Source organism: Ips typographus, linkage group LG6 (assembly GCF_016097725.1).
Source record: "Ips typographus isolate SLU linkage group LG6, UJ_Ityp_2.0, whole genome shotgun sequence".
NCBI classification, from domain to species: domain Eukaryota; kingdom Metazoa; phylum Arthropoda; class Insecta; order Coleoptera; family Curculionidae; genus Ips; species Ips typographus.
Window position 1 is genome coordinate 4,825,906 of NC_138427.1, and position 24,580 is coordinate 4,850,485.

The 24,580-nt window shown below is 33.8% G+C and overlaps 1 protein-coding gene across 3 annotated transcripts in view; it reads right to left on the reverse strand.

Annotated features, from left to right (window-relative positions):
- Positions 1–460: 460 nt before the first annotated feature.
- LOC145731248 (homeotic protein ultrabithorax-like) overlaps positions 461–24,580 on the reverse strand; it is a 166,879-nt gene continuing 142,759 nt past the window's right edge. For 2 of the 3 annotated variants that reach the window (XR_014178772.1, XR_014178774.1), the window contains one exon: positions 3,070–6,414. The gene's annotated coding sequence lies outside the window, so the exon portion shown is untranslated. Of the gene's footprint in view, positions 662–3,069; positions 6,415–24,580 lie in introns of those variants that run through there. The other variant, XR_014178773.1, reaches the window with a different exon arrangement.

A 24,580-nucleotide genomic window follows, 5' to 3' on the forward strand; every position in this document is an offset into this window, starting at 1 on the left:
GATTTTCTATCAGGAGCACAGAAATAACACGAGGTAAAACTACTTTTCTTGACAATTTGGCGAATGAAGTATCGATCAGAAATAACTGAATTTTACCTCATTGTGTTTCTGCTCTCCTAATACAATACTCGATTTTCTGCTAAAATTTGATTTTCTATCAGGAGCACAGAAATAACACGAGGTAAAACTACTTTTCTTGACAATTTGGCGAATGAAGTATCGATCAGAAGTAACTGAATTTTACATCATTGTGTTTCTGCTCTCCTATTACAATACTCGATTTTCTGGCCAAATTTGATTTTCTATCAGGAGCACAGAAACAAGACGAGATAAAACTACTTTTCTTGACAATTTGGCGAATGAAGCATCTATCAGAAGTAACTGAATTTTACCTCATTGTGTTTCTGCTCTCCTAATACAATATCTAATCAGTGATGGTTAAATAAATGATAGCCCAATATATTTCATAATCACGTTTATTGAATTATTCTTTTGTATTTTACACTTCAAACTTCTTCCACTTTATCAAAGCTGGCCTTAGCAGGTCTCGGGTGGTGCAAAGGTCGCCTGTTGGCAGTGCAGATTTTCACTGGCATTCACAGGGTATGAATCCAGCCAATCACGGCTTGTCCTATGGGACGGTTGGCCAGCAGCTAGCAGGCTGAAAAAAAAGGGTGCTCTTACTAACGATCCGTGAATTACGTTAATTTACCAACAACACAGAAACTAGATACCAATTTACTAACGTGTGAAATATACTCACAGCACGTGTAAATCTAATTAAAAACCAGCTTTCGTCGCTTTCCTGCAATTCTCGTGCAAAAACCACAAAAAAGGGCAATCATCTTGATTACGTAAATAATATTTCCCAGCTCCGCAACCACCCATATATTAGAGTGGCAATGAATCAGAGTTTCAGCTAAATCCACCTTGATGAATGCTTTTGGCTTCATGCCTGTATAAATCCTCAATGCATACCAATGAAGTAAACTCTGTCCCGCTTCAAGTGGCTTCACGTCGTCCCTCTATTTCCTGTCCTTTTTATTTCCCCTAAAGGGATACGATTCTTGAATCACCTAAACTTCTCAAAAGCCTTACAGTGCAATGCATATTCAAATTTCTGGTTCAATCACATAAACTTATATTAGAAAATCATCAGTAATAATATTAAATAAATAAAACTGTCGTTAATTACATAACGAATAGTTACGTAGAGGAATGTGTGCGTGGTTTGCGAATAAATGTCCAGATGAATACGTAAGTAGTAACGTAAATTAGAAACAAAACGGAATAGGGTTTTACGGAAAACTGTCCTTTAATAACAGTAATAATTTCTTCCTGGCGTAATTCCTCTGATTTAATAAATATTTCAGAAGAAGCTTATTAGTTCTAGCATTGTTGCCATATTTGGGCACAAAAATATATTAGTCAGTGACTAATTGAAGGCAGAGAATCTCAAAGTAATTAAACATACTGAGTTCAATGAGTGTCTGAAACACATTCTAGGCTAGGACTAGTGCCAGTTGACCTTTGGCCCTCTGGAATCCATTCGGTTTTGTCCAAGGCGAAATTAAGGTGGACATTTCTCTTTTCCACAGACAGTGGAATTGAATAGAGCGGTGATACACGGCCTCGGTTGCCCTAACCTATTATACAATTTCGTTCGAGTTTTACCCAATAAAAGGCCATATTTTCTTCCAGATGATTTTTTCATTCTTTGAGGAAAAATTCGGCTCTAAGCCCACTTGAGTAAAACTACAATTTCTTGTGTGCTCGGGCCCTCGTCCTGTTTTGTTAGGCTCTGTTTGTTGTAAAGAATTATTCCCCCTTTGGGAAATTTGCCGCCTCCTAAATATATCTTATTTTTAATATGCTTTTTACAACCAGGCCATATAAATTAATGGTAACATAGTGGAAACGTAATTTCCCAACCTGGTTCGATAAATTCTTCAGAAGCCGCGTCGCAAACCTTCTATTCTCAGTGTCGCCGATTCCCTTTGTTTAATTTACAACTTTCAATTGATTCTTTGTATCTCTGACCAAAGTTTTAGCAACCAACTCAGACTTGTACTTAAAAACAGTATCAAGCAATACTGACTTTGCTCTGTAGCAATACTTTGGCACAAAATTTGCCAACTCATGGAAGCGCTACTGACACCCACCCATAAGATGCTGTCCTAGCTTAGCTTAGTTAATATTCTGCCAACGATTCGGCTCGCCATCATTTTCTCGCTGAAGTTTTCCGCCTGCGAAATTTTCCTGCTGATATAAGTCTTACTTTATCAAGCACGCGTTCCGTTATATCAAAGAGATCACTATCATTTTTGCAGATCGCGGTATTTGGTCGGCATTTCACAACGAATTTAATACGAGTCCATGCTCCTAGTGTTTCTATGTTTAACAGTATCTTAGAAATTGACTACGTTTATCTCGTGAATAGGGTTGTACAGGGTAGATTTATCCACTCAGGACAAGGTTCTGTTAGTGTATAATTATATAACAAAACTGACAAAGGTGTTTGTAAAGTATTCTATGACGTGTCCAAGGCTTTTGATACAATTAACCATGAACAATTATTGAATAAGCATTTTAATATGAGAATTAAGAGAGGGACACTGGTATGATTGGATACAAAATTATTTGAACTGCCTGAAGCAAAGTTTGAGGTTGATGAATCAGGTTCCAGAGTGAATCAGAGGCATCAATGCAGAACAGAGTATTTTGGAGCATCTCTTGTTTACTCTATATACCACTGTTGGTGCCCCTGCAACGATTTATGCAAATTATCGATCAGTCAAATTTACACAGGCTGAGTGAGCAAAATGTCTTACTACTGTAAGGAGAACGCTCTTGAACTAATTAACAACAAACCTAAAATGGTTTTAATAGAACTGGGCTATTATTCCCAAAAAGGGTAATAGTTTAAAATTAAGCCAAAAATGTATTTCTTCTCATTTTAACTACTTGTGACTTTGTACGTTTTACCAAAACTGGTTGAAAGTCAATATGGTTATTAAAAAATTATTATTATAAAATTACTGGTTCTAGTAAACAAATAAATCTAACATCTTTAGAACATGACTTTTATTAAAATAAATTACAGTCACACACAGACGACAGATAGGGATAGAGAGCGTATATTACATGGAAATAGAACTTAAGGAAATTGAGCAACAAATAAGCAACAAAACTTTCGTAATAACATAAAACCAAAAACAATAATAATATAATATCTAGTTAAACAGTATACATTTTATCCTTAGTCTAGTATTAACTTTACAGCCTATTTACAAAACCTTTCGTGTGCATTTGTATGGTGTTTTCAAGACTTTTTTCGAATAAAAAATTTGTTTAATGTGGGCATTCGCCATAATGTGTTTCGGGTGAGAAAATTTTGAAAATTGATGGTTAAAATGTAGAAATACACTTCTAAATTTATTACCCCCCTCTTCCTTTCTTAAAATTATTACTATCAATATTTACCTTAATATTTAGGACAATATCAACGTATACAACTGTTGTACTTTCGTTTTCAACGATCAATAGTAGCAAATTAATTTATCTAAAAAATAAAATCTATTAAAGTGGATTTTTTTAATAAAATAATACTACATTTTGGGTAAGTTTCAATGCCGGTTGCAACTCGTTTTGGTCGCAAAAGCATTTACAATTACGTTAATAATAATTTAGGTACAATCTTTACGCACGGTGGTGCCTTTTTAAATTCATACCAAGAGGTTTTCCTTTTAAAAAAAGGTGGTTTATGTACAATGTTAATTTACACTAAAGTAAGAAATCAAAGCGTGATAAAGTGGCAAGAATTATTGATGTTCTTGGTCTGGATTGGGAAGATATAAAGGAAAGGGTGTATTCTAATCACTGCTACTTGTGTCACAACAACTCGTAACAGAAACTCCATCCAAAAAATTAAAATTACCTACTCCTATGTAGCTCTAAAAGCCTTAGTACAGCGACGACCTCTAAATTTACCTCTAATAGAACAGAGTCTAAGGACATCGTTTTAGTACGTAATTAAATATTGCACAGATGTAGTGCTCTTGAAAAAGCATCTCAAAAACAGAGATTTAACGGTTAAACTGCAGAGCCCGGCTCTAATCATTGTTAAATCTCCGTTTGGGGTTTAATTATGTACAAAAGTTCGAAGCGATAACCCAAAAAATAGTCTAGTATCATACAGAATCTAAAAAGGAGGTTTTTTGTTTTACGTATTAGTTTATACGGGGCAAAGGAAGTTTTAGGAACAGTAAATGCAAAGAAAAAAATCACACAGCTGGTTAATGTAGTTTAACTGATTCAGTTTATTGTATGTTTTATGGTTGGCATTATAAATACTTACCACCAAAGAAATAAAAGTGACAATTACTTATTTGATGCGGTGACGAGAGTACCAGCAGTTCCAACTCTAAAAATAATTATCTAGAAATAGAACACATTTAATTTTCTTAAAAAGATTTATACAGGGTGGTTTACCGAAAACTCCATCGATTGAAAATGGAAACAACAAAAATAAGAAAATTTGGAAATAATAACCACTTTTGAAAAATGTAAAGTATCATACTAGTAGCACTTGGTAGATTTTCACATTATCAGATTCTACTTTTAATTGTAATCAACTTTTGTTAAATCAATGATAAATCAAAATTGCAAAGTTTTCAGTCTTTGTCTTGTTTATAATTTGTCTATAATCCAACAGTGTCGTTTCCAATAGACCACCCTGTATAACTCTCAAAAACTGCCTGTTAGACTTGCAAAGCCAAAAAGAGGGAGTTTTCAGCTTACAATCAAGGTTACAAAAAAAACTGTTTTTCAGAATTGCCATTTTTCAGTAAAGAAACTTCGTTCGACCAACAAAAATGCATATAGCGCGTCACGTGACGTGCAGATCCAATCATTTTAGACTTAAAAGTCAACAATTGTTTTAAATATAGACGAGCAGATATTACTCTTTTCAGTCCTGTAATAAGCTTGTGTCTTGTTTGTTTTTTGGGCTTAATTAGGTATCGAATCTGCTAGTCTATGATAGTAATGTAAATAAAACATACACAGGGTGTTTATCAAATGTAATGCCAAAATTAAATAAGTTATTTATGATTATGGTAATGATTTTTTGAAATATAGTGCAACTTTTATTAAGAAGTTAGCTAGTTCCCAAACTGCTTGTATTGTTTTTATACAATTAAAAGTTATTACTAGTATGGTAAAATCAAAGTAAAACGGGTTGACGTAACTACTTAACAGAAAGGTCAGAAAGTTTACTTTTCTATTACTCATCATTTTCCTAAGCCATAATTACACGCGGTTGCCAAATATAATTTTATGAAAATCCGTATACACCATCAAATTGACAACTTAGCAGTAATGATCAACATATCTCGTATAGAAATTTGCGTTTTTCCAGTTTGCAGACACATTAGGACCCCATGTATTTCTTACGGGAGCATACAATTTTTAAAAACACAGAATATTCTAATTTATAGCATTTTTAGTGTATTTCTTATAGAACTGAAAAAAATTTAATGCATTTGCAGCATGTAATAATCACCAACTGCTGATGAACCGTGTATTTGTAGCTACTTACTATGCTGGTCGTAGGTACATTATACACCTAGGAACTAAAATGCCTCTTCTCTCCCGCATCAAAAGGTTTGGTAGGTACAGCATTTCACTAACAAAAAATTCGTATCTTATTGATTTTTTAGGATTTAAATTTTCTTTTCAGTAGTTGAAGAAATACAAATTGTTGTTTTTTGTTTCCGTCTAAGTTTAACAATTAACAACAAGCCAGAAAGTAAAAATTGAAGTTTAAATTCTTGTAGAAAGATCATTTTGATGAAAGTACGACTACTCTCTCTTACTCTCACATCGGCCGCGGGCATAATACTCTTCTTTACACCCTCTATACGTAAATAACTACTTTTTTATACGCCTATACGTATTTTGGGGAATTTTAATAAATTTAAATTAATAATTATTAACCACATAAAAAATTACACAACCATAAAATATGCAATATGCGTGATTCTTATACGCCGTCACTAATGCCCCTCATAATATATCAATATGAATTGTATCAATTAAAATCTCATTCTTCACTTTCAGTTACGTCTACTAAAGAAACTGTTGCTCAAGAAAATCCTCGAAGACACCTACGCTAACGTATCATCTAAGTTATAAATATTTTTTTTTACACTATTTATTATTACAATTACCTTATAGTAAATAGGGTAGCCTTAAACTACGTAGTATACACATTTTCACAGATTTCAGAAGTTTTTGTCCCAACTATTACGTATCTTAGTTTTCGCAGGTATGGAGGAAAGGGCAGTTTGTCAGTGTATAGGCGACGGCCAGCACGCAATCTTCGGTTTGTCGAAGTCTTCATTTAGGTTCTATCTGGAATATAAACACTACTTTAATGGGTGTGATTGTGGAAATTTAATAATCTAGGCTTAAATACGGGGGAAAATGTAACTCTGGTGGGGTGAAATATTTTTATCCGGCGAGTTATATTCTTGCCACGGAGTTCGTTCTTGGAAAACACCAAATCCGAGCTTTAAATCCTCTTTTATAAATCTTCAACAATTTATAGGAGAAATTTTTATTTTTGTTTAGTGTACGTGAGTGGAAAATCCAAGTTTAGCTTTAATTAGGCTCTAAAATGATTAACTTGGTCACTAAAAAGGTCTCGTCAGGCAACTCAAAATAATAGTTGACTCATTTTTACTGCCAATTTACTCTAATTTTTGCCATACATCTAACAACTTCTAATTAGTAACAGATGGGAATGTTAACGCCTTTGTCCAATGTCGACAACCTTATCAATGTGATTTATTCACGTTTGTAATAGAAAAAAGAACGTTGATAGTGTGCACCAGACCGAAAAACTAGACTCAAGCTTTCCCATAGGGTGCAGAAATTTCGTTCTTTTACTAATTAACGGAAAGGTTGAGTGAACTTTCGGGAAAAAATTTTACCTTAAATATTTAACCAGCTCCGTGGGCCCCCCAAAATAAACTTGTGTAAAAGCTTTTCAATGTTTAACGGACTCGTGGAGTGTATATGAAAATTAACGGCCCGGGAGCGTGCACGAAGATAAAGCGTAATTACCGCCATGTCGTTTACACTTGTTGTTCGAAATTAAAAAAGCTTTATTTCCTGATATGCATCTGTTTTTTTTTTTCAGTGGCTGCACCCTCTTTTGACAATTTATACCGAGATCGTTGCCTTATTTAAATCATCACTATCCTAAATACGAATGGCCAATAAAAACTCTCGCACGTGTTCGCCGTTACCATATAACGACAAAAAGCGGCGACTACGCGCGTTCTAAACCATAATCGTAGTGGTAAATGTTAATTGCTTTTTACCGATTCGGTGTTTCAGTCGTCGGTCGCCGACAGGTTCCCGTTTTGGAGAAAATATGTCAAAACTGAAAAAAATCGCCTCGAGCCTACCAGAAACGGTTCGAATTGAACTAATTGAGTATTTGTATGTGTTTGATGCTGGTATTTTGTCATGAGAGTGCTTAGACATATTCCTAAATGGTTTTTCTAATAAGTACTTCCAGATAGTTTTAAAAGCAGTAAGTAGTTATCCCATTGTTCAGTTGAAAATAATAGTTACTTACGTATACAGGGTGTTTCGGGAAGAAAGGGAAATATTTTGGGAATGCGTTCAGGAGGTTTAAATAAGATAAATGAACCCATTTTGTTTAATTAGATTCTTAATTTATTTTTTTTTTTTTTAATTTTTATTCTTTCTTATTCTTCTTGCTGCAGCTTGTATCAATTCTAAGTTGGTGGGGGTATTTTTGGGTATTTTCGAAAATATTCTAAATTAGTTTAGTTTTGTGGTTTAGACCACAATTATTATTTGTTTGTACATTGCTTTTAAAATGAAAAACAGTCACAAAAAACTTAAGGACCGATTATTTTAGCAACGGTTAAGAATTGGACCTCCTGAACACATTTCCAAAATATTTCTCTTTCCTCTCGAAACACCCTGTATACAGTCTGTCCCAAATTCTATGCTCACCATTGGGATCTCAGTTATTATGGAGGAAAAAAAAAAGAAAGAAAGCTTTAAAGAATTACATGGCTAATTCAAATCTCTATTGAAAAATATTTTTTCTTTGGCCATTATTGTGCAAATCGTTAAGTGGACAAACTAAAATAAATATGTTTATACCATGCGATACATCAATAAATGATTTTTTGACCTATTAGATGATAATAAAATTAGATATGGCTTTCATAAGTAAAACGAAAGTTAGTGCCCTAACCTCAAAAATAAATAACGATAGAACATTTTTGGGACAACCAAATTATTCTTCAGAACAAAGTGTCCTAACAATGTCGAAGTTTACCGGCTGTCCAATAAACAGTTTGCAAAACACTGGCCATGTAAGAAATCATCACTGTTCAGTTTTTTCTAAAATATCTTGAAAACAAAAAATAATTGAATATTTTTCAAAAAAGATTTGAATTATCCATATAATTCTTTAAAACTTTTCTAATTTAAACATTTTTGTTACTTCAATGATAACTGAGATCCCAATGGTGAGCATCGAATTTGGGACAGAATGTATAGATGGTTAGAGGTGGAAAATTCCATCATAAATTATTTTTGAAAAAAGAAGAAGAAATTTTAGGAGAATTTAAGAAAATGATGAAGAAAAGACTGATAAATGCACATCAAAAGCAACAATTCGAGCAATGGAATCAAGCAAACTATTTGGAAATTATAAAATGCTAAGTAGATGTGTTTCTTGGAGGAACAACACTGTAAGTAGTCCTTACAGCTCCATGGAGCCAAAATGACGTGAAGGAACACTTTAATACTATGCTTGCGTCACGTGACAGATGTCATAACTGGCAAAACTCACTCACCAGTGACCTGAAAGTATAGAATGCCAAATAGATGTGTTTCTTTAAGGAATAGCACTTGTAAGTTGTGTTTACTGCTTCATGGAGTTCAAATTTCTCAGTTGGGACGTTAACACTCACTTTGATACTTATACAGGGTGTTCCGTAAAGAATGCGCCAAAACGCAAGGTTAGATTCTAGACGTCAAAATATTAGGATTCCACCAAACATGCTTTAATAAATTGTTGCTCCTCTTCGATATACAGGGTGTCAAAGTTTTTCTTTGTGTTTAATGGCACTGTTTAATAAGTTTTGACAGCTGTCAGGTGACTATAAGCCTGTCATTAAACGTCATAACTAGTTCACTGGTCCACGTTTTACCAACGATAAGAATTAAAAGCTTTTTTAATTTTTCCACATTGCTAAAATGACTGAATCAAGTTTTGACTTTGGCAACGCTGATTTGAATGTGATTTTCAAACTTTTACACGTGTAAACGAACATCTTTCGCTTTGTGAAGGTTTATTATTGCAGAGCCATACTTTTCAGTTTATTTTTGGAATATACACGAAATATTAAGCAATATTATTTATATCATTTATTTAGCTATGCTGTTAGATTGGATGTATTGATGAGACAAATAATTAGACAAGTTTCCCTCGTTTTAATAGTTTGTTAAATAAAACTGTATTTTCCAAATATGCTGTATTCAATTTATTTGTGCATCATCATGGTTCAAATTTTATGTTTTGATTGTGGTAAAAAGCAAACATTTATTCACAACTAAACAAGAATAAGAAGTGTAAAAGACTATACCTGGTAAATTTACTGAGAATTTAACGCAAAGAAATATTGAAATATCTCAGAATATTTGTAAACGAAAATTTTCGATAATTTAACGTTTTCCATAAATTCTTTCTTGAGCAAAATTTTTAATAATATGCTCACATATTCACTACTTTACCTTCACGTAAGTAATGAGTCATTACTGTACTCAACTTTGCAAACAACTACTATACAAATTTATCATAAGATTGTAAAAATAAAAAAAAATCCTGTTTGAATAACAACATTTAATAATATATGGAACGATTAATCAACTTTTTATCGAAATGCGTAAACGGGAAATTTAGAAATGCAACGCGATATTAAACAACCAGCGGAGCCAATGCACCGCAGGAACTCCCGAGATTAATCCTGCGAGGTCTCCATCATCAATTTTATAAACAGAGTGATTAATGATCGGCTTCCAATCCAAACAAATAACGCCAAAAAGTGAACTTGTTTGAGTTATGTTGCGTTTTCGATTGATATTTTGCAGTGGTTTTAATTGAGGTGGTGCCCGTGATTGTCTGCACATGTCTGCACACTTTCCACATGGCTGTAAATCAATATTGGCAAAGACTAAAAACTGTTTGACTTTTGGGAACTGAAAACCCAAAAAATAACCGCCCTAACGGTACTTTGGTCGATATAATTCTTTCATCTTTTTAACCTTGTCGTTACAAACGAGAATTATGACCGTGTCTACCTGTTGCGTAATAAATAAATCGAAGGTTGTTGCATACCGTTACGAGAAAATATTCACTTCTACCTTCGTACAAGCTTTGTAAACTTCAAGGTGCTTTGAAAAACCCTAAAGCTCCCAATAAATTGGACAGCAAAAACGTGATTTCCTTACATACCTCCACCATGTACCTGTGTTATCTAACTATTTAATGAAATCGTGTAAGACTTTATTAAGTCCTCAGCCAGTTCTTTAGACACTAGTGCCCAGTTACATAGACGTGTAAAATTTCAAAATCAAACGGAACAATTACTCATCTCAGTCCGCTGCCAGTTAATAATTTATCCGGCTGGATAATAAATCGCCAGTTTGACAACCACCTTAATGTATCAAATCACGGAATAATTGATGAATGTGCATTAGGTTCTAGTATCCACCGATGTTCATTTGCATTTACAGCGTGTTTGTGGCTGCTACCTTTCATATTAGGCACACCGAATTGGATGCTGAAGGGAACTAGAATACCGCCAAAAAAAGGTAGAACTCTTCAAACTTACTTGACATGCCCACCTTCCACGATACCGAGCTTGATGGAAAGTAAAGTAAATTGATCGGTATCATGCTAATGCAGGCTTGTATCCTCATTAAAGATATATATTTAAAACGTATGCAGGCCGCCAGACCTTTTCTATATAAAAGCGTGTTCCTGTTAGTTTGACTTGGGTTTGCAGCATCATCCGGCCAATTGAAAAAACAAGGAATGTCGCAATATCCTATACTCACTCGATAGTTGTTCTTTTATCAACCTCTTTTTTTCTCCAATAGATCTTACCGTACCACATCCTTTGTAGCAAATTAAAAGTTTACACAATCCTTGGTATTTCCCAATTAGTTCAACAAATATTGTCAGTTTATTCTATTTACTAATTAATTTTTTGCATGTTTGCTATTTTAGCAAATAGTTCTAGAACAGTGAGTTTAAGATTATTGTTGTTAAACAGCTATTTAAAATTGCCTGAAAAATACTTTCATACATGTATATAACAAAAACTGCATGTAGCTTAACACTTTTATATTTTCCTGAAGATAATTTCTTTAAAATGTATTTATTTATTTACATGCCCATGGCCTAAGCTAAATACAGTGACAACGAACTAAATTATAAACAACAAAGCAAAAGAAAAGGAAAAACTCTCTAAAAAAAAAAATGATCCTAGTGAAGGCAATGTATCTTTACAACACTGTGAGTACAAACTGCAGAAAAATTAGTCTAATATTTGAAAATGTATCTGTAAATTTATGATCTGTTTGTTAGAGACAGAAGTTAGAATGCTCTTGAACGATTTGCAACACTGAAAGATTTGAAGATAAAAAGACTTGGTCAATACTTACTGTTCTTTGCAGATGATGAATTCTACATAACATCCTCCTACTCAAGCCATCTTTAACAGTTTTATCTGAGATTTCCGAAACTAAGAAGTAGGAACCTTACCTTCATAGGGTTTACCACCATTTTCAAACCCACCATAGGGGTGTTCCACGATAAAACAAATCGATCGACATACAAGAGACTACAAATAGAAGAGAATAGAAGTTTTGAAAACCAATATAGTAAAGTCCGCAGGCCTAACCTAACCTAACCTAACCTAATCTAACTAAAATATTTTCAATTATGGCACTTTAACTAATACCAAAAATACATTTTTTTTAACACTTCTGATGAAGTATATTTTATGCATCTATAACCTATTGACGTATAAAAAATTAAATTTTAACTATTTGAAGTGTCATAGGTCTTAAACATTTTTTAACTTTCAAAACAGGTGTCAAAATTAAAAATTTGACCGGGTGTAGACCTCAAAAAGTTAAGATAGGAGCATGGAAGCTGTTTTTCTCTATCTCAATCTGTTTAAGAGTTATGACACTTAAAATTGTGAAAATTTAATTTTGTAAACCTTATGTGAGAATATTATTAAAAAGAAATCAAATGTGTCTACCTAAATCCTAGAAAAAAGTCCTTTTTGTCACTACTGGTTCATTATTTTAATCGTATATTGCAGTTCGATTTACTATTGAATTTAATTTGGAAGCCTTAATTTACGCCATCTGTAATTGGTAATTGTCCAACAGAGGTCGTTCACATAAATCTTTTACATTTTATACCGCAATTAGCATGTCATACGTTAACTATGTATAGCTACTACAAGCATAAATAAAACAAAAAAAGGGAATGCCCCTAATAAATAAACTACAGCTTTTCAAAACTACACAATCCTTCTTATACTTTTAGTAATACCTTTTTTCTTATCTTTCACATTTTGTTACTTTTAAATTCGTATTTATTTCATTTTGTAAAAGAAAATTGTCCTAAGATCAAAGAAACTAATGGTTTTCGAGAAACTCCACTTGATATAATGACACTGTCTGCGTTATTTAGAGCTTTCACTACTCTGTAATTGGATATTTTAGCAATTTTTCGTCTTATATTACATTTTAAATTTGTCATAAATAGGTTTTCATCACTTTAAAACTGTTAGAATTGTTTTCAACCATTAAATATTCATTTAAGTTTTGGATTAGAAATAAAAACAAAAAACTGCAACCCTAAACAATTTGCCTAAAAAACTGAAAACTGTATCCAAAGTCGTTATATTTTTAGGTGATTTATTCGCAGATTTATTGCACAACTTTAACTTTAGCCAGTTCCAAGTTGGGAAGAAAAGTTGCTGCCTGCTCTGTAAACAACCTTATTGCTTGATTATTCAAATCAGCAGAGTTACATAAGAAAACCTGTATTAAGTGTCAGTGGTATCCGCGTTGGGATAAGATTAAAAATATTAGATTACAGAAAAATAGTTGCTGGCATCAAACAGGGCCATCTTATATGTTTGAGTAACGCCTACCAATTTTTCTCTGACAAAATTTCCTTTGGGTCACACCCACGTCTCAGACATGTTTGGTCTCTCTGTGTAGATAAGACATTCTCGCTGCCTTTTCATCTAAACAACTTGACGTTTGACTTATTATAACCAGGTAGAAACGCTTCGGGTTGTGTGTATGTGTTCCCAGCCCGAACAGACAGACGCAAACGAAAAAACGTATTCGATTTCCTCTCGAACCCGGCGAAATTCATCTGGGAAACTCGAAATCCGCGTCTTCAAACGCGAATAAATTTTATTTGCTGTTTACAAGGCAAACGATACAAGTCGCTATAAATCAGACTTTTAAAATTTATCTAAGTCCCATTCTTCTCGAGCCGCTTCACTTAACCGTATCTCAGAAACGATATTTATTCGGACGTTTAATACGCTGCTGTATGAAATTTGTCGCCCCATTAAGCACTCGTGTATATGTTGCTTTGCATTGAACTTGATTCCTCGTCTACTGATATATTCTTTCTACTAATGGCCTCTAGTTTTTACTTTAAAGCTGCTTTGTTTGCTGAACAACTATAAATATCAGTTCTCTGTAATTTACTTAGAAATCGTAAAATAACATTTTTTTGTGAGTAAATTCAAATTGAACACAATTTCTACTTAAAAAGTCCAAACTTGTGACGTAAGCAGTGTCTTGCTAATGTAAAAAACTTTGACATTTTAAAACGCGATTAAATCACACTTTTCTGTTGATGATGTAGAAGCTTTTGCAAATAATCCAAAGGGCGATGACACTAAAAATTTATTTATTAACATACGATTTTAATTATTGGAAAACTGTCATAACACCAAATTTTTGGTTATTTTCAACATTCTGTATCTTTTAAATGTCTTGAGAGAAAGAATTTAATAAATAAAGATATCTTGAAGAAGCTTTAAAATGGCAAAGAATCAACACTGTAGAGTGAATTCGAATAAGAAAAAAAGTTCTTCATAATTATACAGGGTATAGAAAAATTATATGCAAATTCACTGCATTTCACCTGACTCTAATGCTCTTAATCTCGTCACATGTTTGACGGTTTTCTAATACTTACTTACAAAAGAATTTACAAGGGGTTTTCGGAAAAATCACACTCTTGAATCTATGGTATTCCAGACTTTTTCGAAAACACTATGTGGTAAATTAAAAATTAAAAAAACAGATCATATATAATAAGAAACTACCTGAGTTATAATTTAAAGAATTCATTCGAAAAAAATTAAAAAAGGCAATTTCAACGTATTTGGACATTAAATCATTTATTCTTAATTATTTCAAAAAGTATACATTTTTCAAATAAGTAACCTAATACAAATTAACTCAAATTTTGAGCAGAAATAATATAAAATGATGAAAAAATAGTGTTCTTTGAACAACTTTGCGTACAAAACACAAAAATCAAAACGACTTCTAATATGTGTAAATTAAAATAATTGTTTTGGGGACTAAAAATGTCAATTTTTATATAAAATGGTAAATACCTCAGAAACGGATACAGATAGGTATATAACATTAGACATAAAATAAACCTAGAATTCATGTAAAATAAGAAAGTTGACATCTACTTCCGGTTAAGCCAAAAATGACAAAAAGACAAACATATTTTTAAAATATAGCACACACGATTTTTTAAGAGTACCACAGGTGACATTTTTATTTGACTGTGCATTTCGCACAGGATTTGTCACAGTCAAATCATAACTTAGTCTAGGTAGGATCTAGGGAGCCCTTTAATACGTCGGTGTAATCCCCCATTAGTGCTTTATTGAATTTTTCGTATAGAAAAAGACATAAAAAAATGTCTACTTTTGAAGACAGCTAAATTATCTCAACTTTGTTGTGTTTTTTTGATAATTTAAAATAACTTAGACCAGAAACTATAAGTACAGAAAAAATAATGGTGGAATTTTTAAATTATAGTAAAACACCTTAAATAAGGTCAGAAGGTGGAAAAGGACCATTATTAGTATGTTTAAAAATGTATATTCATTTGTTTTAGGTATAAATTTAATATTTCAATGACAAAAAAGTAAAATCTATGCTATTAGGGCCGTACTGGTATCATATTTATTATAGGATACAACCAGAAATCAAACATGTTTTTTTACTGTGTTATTTTAACTGTTGTACTCAATACAATTGAAATCGAATGAATTTTGCCCGTATAGCAGATTCGGGACAAGTAACGAACAAAAATAATTTTTACACTTGAATTATCCCTTGTAGAAAAGTCAACTAACTGTATATATTTTTATTGAACCCTAGACAGAGATAAGACGAGAAACGAAACGATGTGTATATGCGGGTCGCGTACACAAGCGGCAGAGGGTGTGCGGAAAGGGCGCGAGGGGGTTGCGACAGCATGGCGGCCGACGTCACATACTTCATTCTTTGCGCTCTTTCAGCACATTTTAAAATGTATCATCCCCCGATAAAATTACAATAAGATATGTGCGTTCGTACATCGCGCATTTTTATGAACAACACAAACAAAGACCGCGAGTTTATGTCTGCGGGGGGTTGTAACTCTTTTTCGTCTTTTCCAGCTGCATTTTCCATGAGCAGCTTAAAAAGGTATTAGAGACTCTCGGCAGTGGCCATAAAAATGTCTTGCAACGATACAATAAAATTACTTTTTTTTTCTATTTGATATCTTCAACGGTTTCGTTGTTTTTGTTAAAGAACGCCACTGTACAGTAAACCTCCCAAAAAATATATTTAATCCCCCTGATTTAGTGCGCCGGAAGCTGTCTAAGGAGAAATCTATTTAAAAACCTTCGAAAACAAAACCGGGCCTTAAAAAAAACCTCCCGGAAAACAATTTATCAATCTGCAGTCACCAGAAACTTTTCCATTTAGAAAGTTCGATTAGATTCATGTTTTTTTTTCGTTTCGTCCGTTGCCTGAAATTCCAGAAAAACTGGAAAGAAGGCTGATCCTCGTCTGGCATACCCAAACTTTTGGCTTTCCTCAAACTGAAACTTTCACAACTTGGAAAATGTTTATTTTCCAAGTTTTCCGCTGTATTGCTTTGATATTCATTAGAGTAATACGTTAGTACGTTATTTTTGAGAATGTTTTTATTACTTTTATAGCTTTATAGAGTGGTATTTGACAGTTTGTAGCATTTTGACATATGGAACTAGCTGCAAAACAAATAGCTTCACGCCACATCACTGCCAAAAATCCTGCTCATCTAAAAAACATTTAATACAAATTTTAACAGATTGTACTAGTTTTAAAAAAATGTGACATTCTATAGCTTAATGGAAAAGATTTTGGTAGTTTATATGGCAGATAGAAATATGCTCAAAATAACGTCACGACTGTCTAATTCTAATTTCTACTCATAAACCTATAAGGAAGCATTTAATATGATTTACAACCGTGATATATAACTTATTTATCCAAGAAGTGTAAAAAGTGATATTTCTAACAAAAAAACTATTATATTTTGATCTAAGCTTACTTTGGAAAAAACAAATTAGTGTCTTAAACAAATTTTTTACCTAATTAACTTTAGCTTGTATAAAAATAATAATTTTCCTGCTGGTACCGTCGTCGGCTAGTACCACTGGTGTACACGACGATATCTTCATAAAACGCGTCGGACAGCTCTCGTATTTCTTGTATCAGTACTCGGAAACACCCTGCTGCTCGCAGAGTTATATATTGCCCAACTTGGTTGTACTTACTTGTAGTAGTACCCGGTGCTAGGCCCCTATCTTTTGCCATCTAGGGAGATATGTGGATATTCGGTATTTCGTAGATGTATTTCCTATGAACCGGCATTATTTATGTTGTACGTGTGTGAGGATGATGTCAGCTTACGTTTTGCCTAGTTTCACACCAACAAGATTTATGGTGTTTTAGGAAAAATCAAACTATACTAACTACTAAGTGCAGTTTATAAGGAAAATTTGTTCAAAAGTTGATGAGTCAAAAAAGCTGAAAAATCAAAGTGGTAAACATTTAAAACAAGAAACTATACATATAACATTGGATCTTTTAGTTACTTCGTCCATTGAGTTCTACTATTAAATTACGTTAACCACTGTAATTCTTAATAAAAACTTCCATTGGAATGCACCAATAAAACACAGTGATGCGTAATATAGAATTATCACGTCCCATTGGCTGGACAACGGTATCAGCGTTATTGTGGATTTCTGCGAACAACAATTTATTTGTCATTGTTGAAACCATACCGACAAATTCGTAAATCAGCCCTCGGGCGTGATTAGCATGAAAAGCGCATAAACAAAAAAGTTCCAGAATGTGAATATTCCGATGCCAACCGGAAGACATATTAGATGATATATCCTTAGCGCCTCGCGCTCTAAATCTACGAAATGTTTGAATAAAATATATTAATTTTTTTTGAGAGCCATAGAGAAAATAATATCCAACGCGTAAACAAGTTTTGGGGATTTGGTGAAACGGATTATAGCTACGCCCCTGGTTGCAGGTAATAATTCCCGACCGATTCTTCTGATTAAAAGTATAAATTTAAAAGTTCGCCTTTTTCTCCCGAATGTATTACTTCCCTTATTTTACCGGAGATCGATTCTCTTGCCGGGGTAATCCGTTCCAAATAGAGGATATTATTTCTGGTTATTCAACTCGATTGTCGCAATCAACATCCGGTTTGCCATTGTCTCCTGTTTTGTCAAGATAACAGATATATTGCCAAGTTGTTTGTTGGAAAAGTTGGCTTTTACAGCTGAAGACAATTAATAAGTGCTAAATTTAATAAAATAAGTAAAATTGTTATATGAAATCCAATGTTTTCACATAATAATTCAAAGCTGAATTTAAAATAGATTGACACATTACATTACAAGCACAAGCACAGCATAGGCTGAAGCCTGAACTGTTCAATAGAAAAATAGAAGATTGTAATGGAGAAAAAACAGAAATAGAAAAGAATTGAGTGACACTGATCCATATGGAAGTTTAATCAATAAAAATGGATGGTTTAAGGCAGTTTGCACACGTATTTGAACTTTTTTCTTTTTTAAACTCATTTCTCAAATTGTTGTCTTTTTTTCAAATCTTTAAAAAAATTGATGATTATTGACTATTTTTTTCATTTCAACCGTTTTCCTCTATCTTTAACCGTTCGCCTGCTATAGCCTTTCAGTAAACATTCCAAGGTTGAACAGTCAATATCTCAAAAACGACAACATTTAGGGAGATACTGAATAGATCAAAAACTCACTAGAATAAGCAACAGATTTCATGTAGATGCGGCAAAGCTAGAATTACGAAAATATTTTAGATGTATTCCTTACGGCCATATTACTTAACCAGACCTAAGTCAAACTTCTGTTACAAACCTGTGCAAAGTGCTCATATTAATTCAAAAAACAACATGGTGACCTTTTCAGCAGTTTTTTTTCACCATCACTATAAGGGTTGGTTGTACAATAACAATTCACAGACTGCTTTAGTCAAAGTGACGTTTCTGACTTTTACATTAAAAGCTTCTTCTTTTCTTCACCTCGAGTAATATATTCCAACATATAGAATTCCGAATCAAACCTATTTCTTTTTTGCTGAAAATGGATGGGTTAAATCTGAGGTAATAATAAGAGAATAACCCTCCAGTTTCGGTAGTCATCAGCGAAAAAAGACAAACTATATGCAGAGGCAAGCAAAAGGGCCTGAGGCACCGACGACGGTAACTGGGTGGATTCCAATCTTGATCTATTTGTTTTGTGATCTTTGCTGGCGGCAGGACGATCAGTCCTTTCTTATCGCTGGGCTACACTGCCGAACTCCCGAATTTATGGCCTGGAGGGAATTATACTTTGGAGTGGCTCAATTTTCCGCCAACGGAACCGTAATGCGAAATTAATGTGTTCCGCCCAGCAAAAATTATTTCTTTTGATTTTGCCTTATGTATATTGTTGCCGAATTTGATACCGGCAATACTAGTAGAAATCTAATTTACGTGCAGGTTGGGCGGCATTTCCATTAGCGCCGAACTCTCACTGAATTATTAAATTATCTTATTTATGCCGCAACGCAGCAATGGAAATTCGCGGCTCAGTTAAAGTATGGCACGTTGGCGAAATTAATTTACAACTAGAGCTCTTAATATTTCTCAATTATTAAAATTACAATACGCATTAAAACACATGTTATTGTGCTTTTAATAAACCATACATTATCGCGGGCTCAGATTATAATTTGTTGTTTAAATTAATTTGCAGTACGCGGCTACGGTATTTATTGTCTCGTCGGATTTTCATAAATCAGCACCCGGGAATGGTTTGACTCTTCCCGATATACGTATTAATTAAAGAAGCTGCGGTCGCTTTTTATGATCAACGTTTTGTGTTTGATACTTCTTAGCGGTTTTAGCTCTTCATTTTCTTTCTTACACAGAGCCGGACTATGTAATGTTAATGGTTTAGAGTTCAAAAAGTTCGTAAAATTGTTTCATCTTTTCAAAATTTTAATCTGCAAATTGCAGTTTTTTTATTGAAGAAAGATGTCAACTTATAAAAAGACTGGTTTATCATACATTTCAGAGTTCAAAAATAGGCTTTTTGAAAACCGTATTAATTGAGGAAAGACTATAAAATCCAAGAATATTACTCAGTAAATTAATTATTACAAAAAATAGTGTTTTGAAAAAATTAATTATTTTTTTTTGATATTTTTGTAGGTGGCAATTACATGAAAAAATACAAGATTAAACATGTAGGATCAAGGAAATCACTAATGTCATTAAATATTTTAAGTAAAAAAACTCCATATACAGTGTGTCCCATAAACATACGGACATATTTTTACGGGGTCTAAAAGACTACAAACCAAACATTTTGCGCCCTATACGCACTTGTTCCCAATTAACGTTCCTGAGTTTACAATTACAATTTCAGAAAACAAAAATTTAAACGTTAACAATTTTTTTTCTTGTTAAGTATCATTTTTTCTTTTATAATGAAGCAAGAATTCCTAGAGCAAAACATTGGAATTACTGTAAACAATGTAATTGCATTCAGAAGATGTAAGAAGAAATATGTTGATATAAACTGTCAAAATCTCATTAAAATCAACTGAATAAATGTTTTTGGTTATTAAAAAAATATATTTATTTCATTGTCTCACCCTGTAGCTCAGATGTAGAGTGTGTATAGAACAAAGTATGTTTGTTTTGACTTCGTCTAGCACTCCTGAAAATTTGTCGGTGTATTTGTGGACACCCTTTATGTTAGGTAAATACTGCATGGGTATGGCGTAACACTGTAATACAGTTAAATGTTTTGAAATTAAGAAATAAACGTCACATTCAAAACATTTACTATCATTTTTGAAGTCGTTCTGTAATTTATACTCTTTGAACACCCTGTACTTTGTGAATATATCATTATCACGTCATATTTGGTCCATGCCATCTATCAAAAGGCAAAACGATTTTTTTCTATAATCTATTCACGATTTTTTTGGATCTCCCCTATCCGTAGAAGCTTCCGTTTATAATAAAATGACAAAAAATCTTAAAGCGTGAAGACAGACATGTTTTTGTTAACCTTTTTTCACTTGAACCTGTCGGAATTTATCTTAAATGTAAAAATACGATATGTTAAATTTCTCAGTAAGTACAATCAAACCCAAAAGCTTGGTTTACACCTCTAAAAGTCTTCCTTGTATAAAATTTGGAAGTCATTTACCTCTTTTTTCTGAAAAGTTACTTTGAAACGAATTTTTTTGACTCTATATACGTTTACCTCACCCTAACCTAAAAGCTTCAGAAGCTTTTAAGTGATATTAGTATAGAATTGCTCAGTACGTTGTCGCATCTTCGTCTTCCTGTTTCCTTATGTTATAAAACTTTCACCTTGTATATTTGCAACTGTACACTTGTTGTACAGCACATAGTACATTCTAAAGTAGGATGGAATAACATACAGGGTGTTCTATTGGAAATAGTGCAATTTTAAAGCTTTGAACGGACCGACAACCAGTTTGGTGCAAATTTCTTCTTGAAACTTTCACCCTGTATGTCTTTGAAACTGTACGCTTTTTATATAGTACATAGGTAAATGTCAAGTAGACCTTGAGAAGCTGAGTCGATACAGGGTGTCCCATTTAATATAGTGCATCTTTTGGTCTTTGAAGGCACCGACAACCGTTTTGGTGCAATTTCCTGTTGAAACTTTCTCCCTATATATTTTTGGAAACGTTCCAAACGTTTATTGACTACAGAAACCCTTACTAATTTCAATTTTATAGTTTTGCAAGAAGAAAATAATTTCATCATCCTTAATTTATTCTCCCTACATTTTTTTTTAAAGGTTACAACATGACATGAAAAATTGTCACATAACCTTAAAGAGGTCATCTGTCAAAGTATATTTTTAACGAGCAGAATGTAAAAATATTACAGTCAAATGATGCCCTTACATAGGTTAGTCATAAAATACAATAAACAAATTTTAAATTTCTACTGTTCTTAGAAGCTATTTATTTATAAAATGTTAATATAATACTTCAAACGTTCATTAAACTTTTGCACTAAACTCTTTGATCATACAATTTTTTTTCTTGTTTAGGTGGAAAAATTGTATCTGAATCCGGTACTGTCCATCATCCTCAATATGGCGGAGAATAATTAACGTAACTAATACTGCAGCGAAGAGATTAATATGCCATAATTTACTGGCGGCGCTCCAGAGCGCTCTGGAGTGGCGAACGCAGAAAACTGAACCAGCCGCTCAGCTCGCTCCATGATTAACTGACTTCATTTCGTACACAAATTCCACCAAATGCAAATTTAATAAGTAGCTCTTGCTGTTTTTTCCACTCGCGGACGAAGCCACTCTTGATTAATTCCAATTTGATAACTTTGTGTTCTTTTGTTCGCACACCAGTGTCATATTTCAGTGATTATTGCGGTGGGGTAATAATGGAACATCTCCAAGGGGAGATTTCAATTACACAGCCCCCTCCCCATATACCTGGAGCATTTTGAGGGACGGACCTAATCAATCTACGGCGATATGGAGGGCTGACACGCCATCTTCGGTAAATTCCTCTTCAAGCTGAGACTGGGCAATTTTTCGTTGTGAACGTTTACTGTGACCCTAACCGTAGATAAAACGGCCACATTCTCATCACACAATTTACGCCGGAAAATGCACGAAATTTTCGCACCAGGTCGTAATTTACGTCGGCCCGTTGGACATGTAGACATTGCATCATTTGTAAGACTTGAAACATTGCCTTCGTAAATTTTCTACGAGACATACCGAGTTAACATGAAATTAAACTACACTTTAAAGAAAGCCAATTAGAAGTGGCAAGAACAGGATTTATAACCCCGGGGCAATGGGGTGGCTGTCTCAGGGTGAAGAATTGCCCGGTCACATGGACCGACTAAGGGATGTTCGAAGGGAACGGGGGGTTCAAACCAGGGACGTCGGCGTAAGCAAGACAGATGCTTGAATTTAAAATAACCGGCTCGAGGTAATTTCTATAGATAGAGGGGGATGGTTTCTCTTGGAGTCTAGACATTACTTTTGTTCAGCCTTAACCACGCAATGGCAATAAAACTGATTAGCTATTTTTTACCTCGTAGGTGGTTTTGCTTCCCACTGAGATGCTTTAAATTAGAAATTTGATATAATTGTTAGTTGCGCAACAAGGGAGGAACCCGAAGCACAGCGGAGGTTTTTAAAGTTCAATGGTGCAAAAGGTGCTCAAAGCGAGCTCCAAAGTTGCGCATCTAATTGTTTAAGATGTCTAAAAGCAGCAGTTAATAATGTTGGATAATAATAGAACCAGGATGAAAAAGGAGGTGTTGTCAGCAAGGATAAGTTTGTCAATTTGTCAAGAAAATGTCAGAGACTCAGAGACACCGCATTGATTTTACTTTAAGTACTGGTGGCACGTTTACTTCCTGAGGAAGAATTAGTATAATACATACTAAGGTTGAAAGTGTTTGATTTCTGTCGAAAAATTATCTTGATACAGAAATTAAACTTTCCACCATGATTTGTATACTATTTTATTTTCAACCATTTATCAGGATTTTATCAAACTTTTAATAAATCATTCAGTTGAAATATTGTCTCTAACCAGCTTTGCTAAAGACTTCAACCATAATGAACGACTTGTGATTAGTTTACAATCTTATAATTATATTATTCTTCGAAAATAAGTACTTACTTTCCACCCGGGTGGAAATTGAAAGCAGTTCATTTTCTTTTTTCCACCTGGTTTACACATAAGAAATAACGTTATTACCTACATGGTTGAAAATAAAATACTCTCACTCCCTTTAGGGAAAAAACCATTATAATGAACAAAATTAAGTGAAATTTTTCACTCAAGTGCCGCCCTTAATAAATCTCCTTGAAAACTGCGCTTATTTTCATTAAATGACAAATACTCTCGTAGTGTGTTCCATCAACATTTCCGCTGTGTAATAATAAATGTAAGCGAATTTATGCATTTTGCTCGGACACGCTGAAATATGGTGACGCGGGAAAATTTCTCGCATTTTCCGGCGCTGTGTGGTGAAAATTTGTTACGACCGGAAAATTTGTTACGGACGTTTCGGCTTGACTTTATAATTTTGGTGAATTGTGCGACTGATGACGCAACAGGAAAATATGTCGCTCCCCTTCCTACTTTGTTTCCCCAACATCATGCTTATTTAGTTTTGTTTGAAATTTAGCATGATGAACTAAAGTTTTGTTATAAAAGTGATATTACAGTGTAAGCAATACAAAAAACACATTTGGTTCAATATTTTAAATAAAATTTTTCCAACAAGTTAAGTTTCTGATACCATTTTGTTAAGGTCAGTGATCCTCATCAAACCAAAAAAACATGACCGATTACGAAAATTCCTATCGTAAATAACTGAAGAGCAAAGGGACGCGGAGGTTTGCGGTAAACTTTTTGCGCCCGGCATCTATTTTGCAAAGCTTGTTAACCGGGAGATTAGCAGCAAGCGAGCGAATTTCATCAAATCCCAATGAGATCCTCTACTTTCCAGCGGTTCCAGGACGGCAGCTCCAGGATAAATTGGGGGATTGGACGGGCTTAGGTTGAGTAATGCCGCGTCGAGCCGCTTTTCCCGCCCGATATATCTGCCAGGAAGCTTCCATCCTATATTTAATTCTGGATTGCGTCCGCGGATTTGATGCATTATTATACCGGCGTGCAATCCCGCAAGAAATATGGATGGCCGACCGATTATTAATGGTTTCCCGAAGTGTTTTGTATTCTGGTAAGTTTTGCGCGTGTG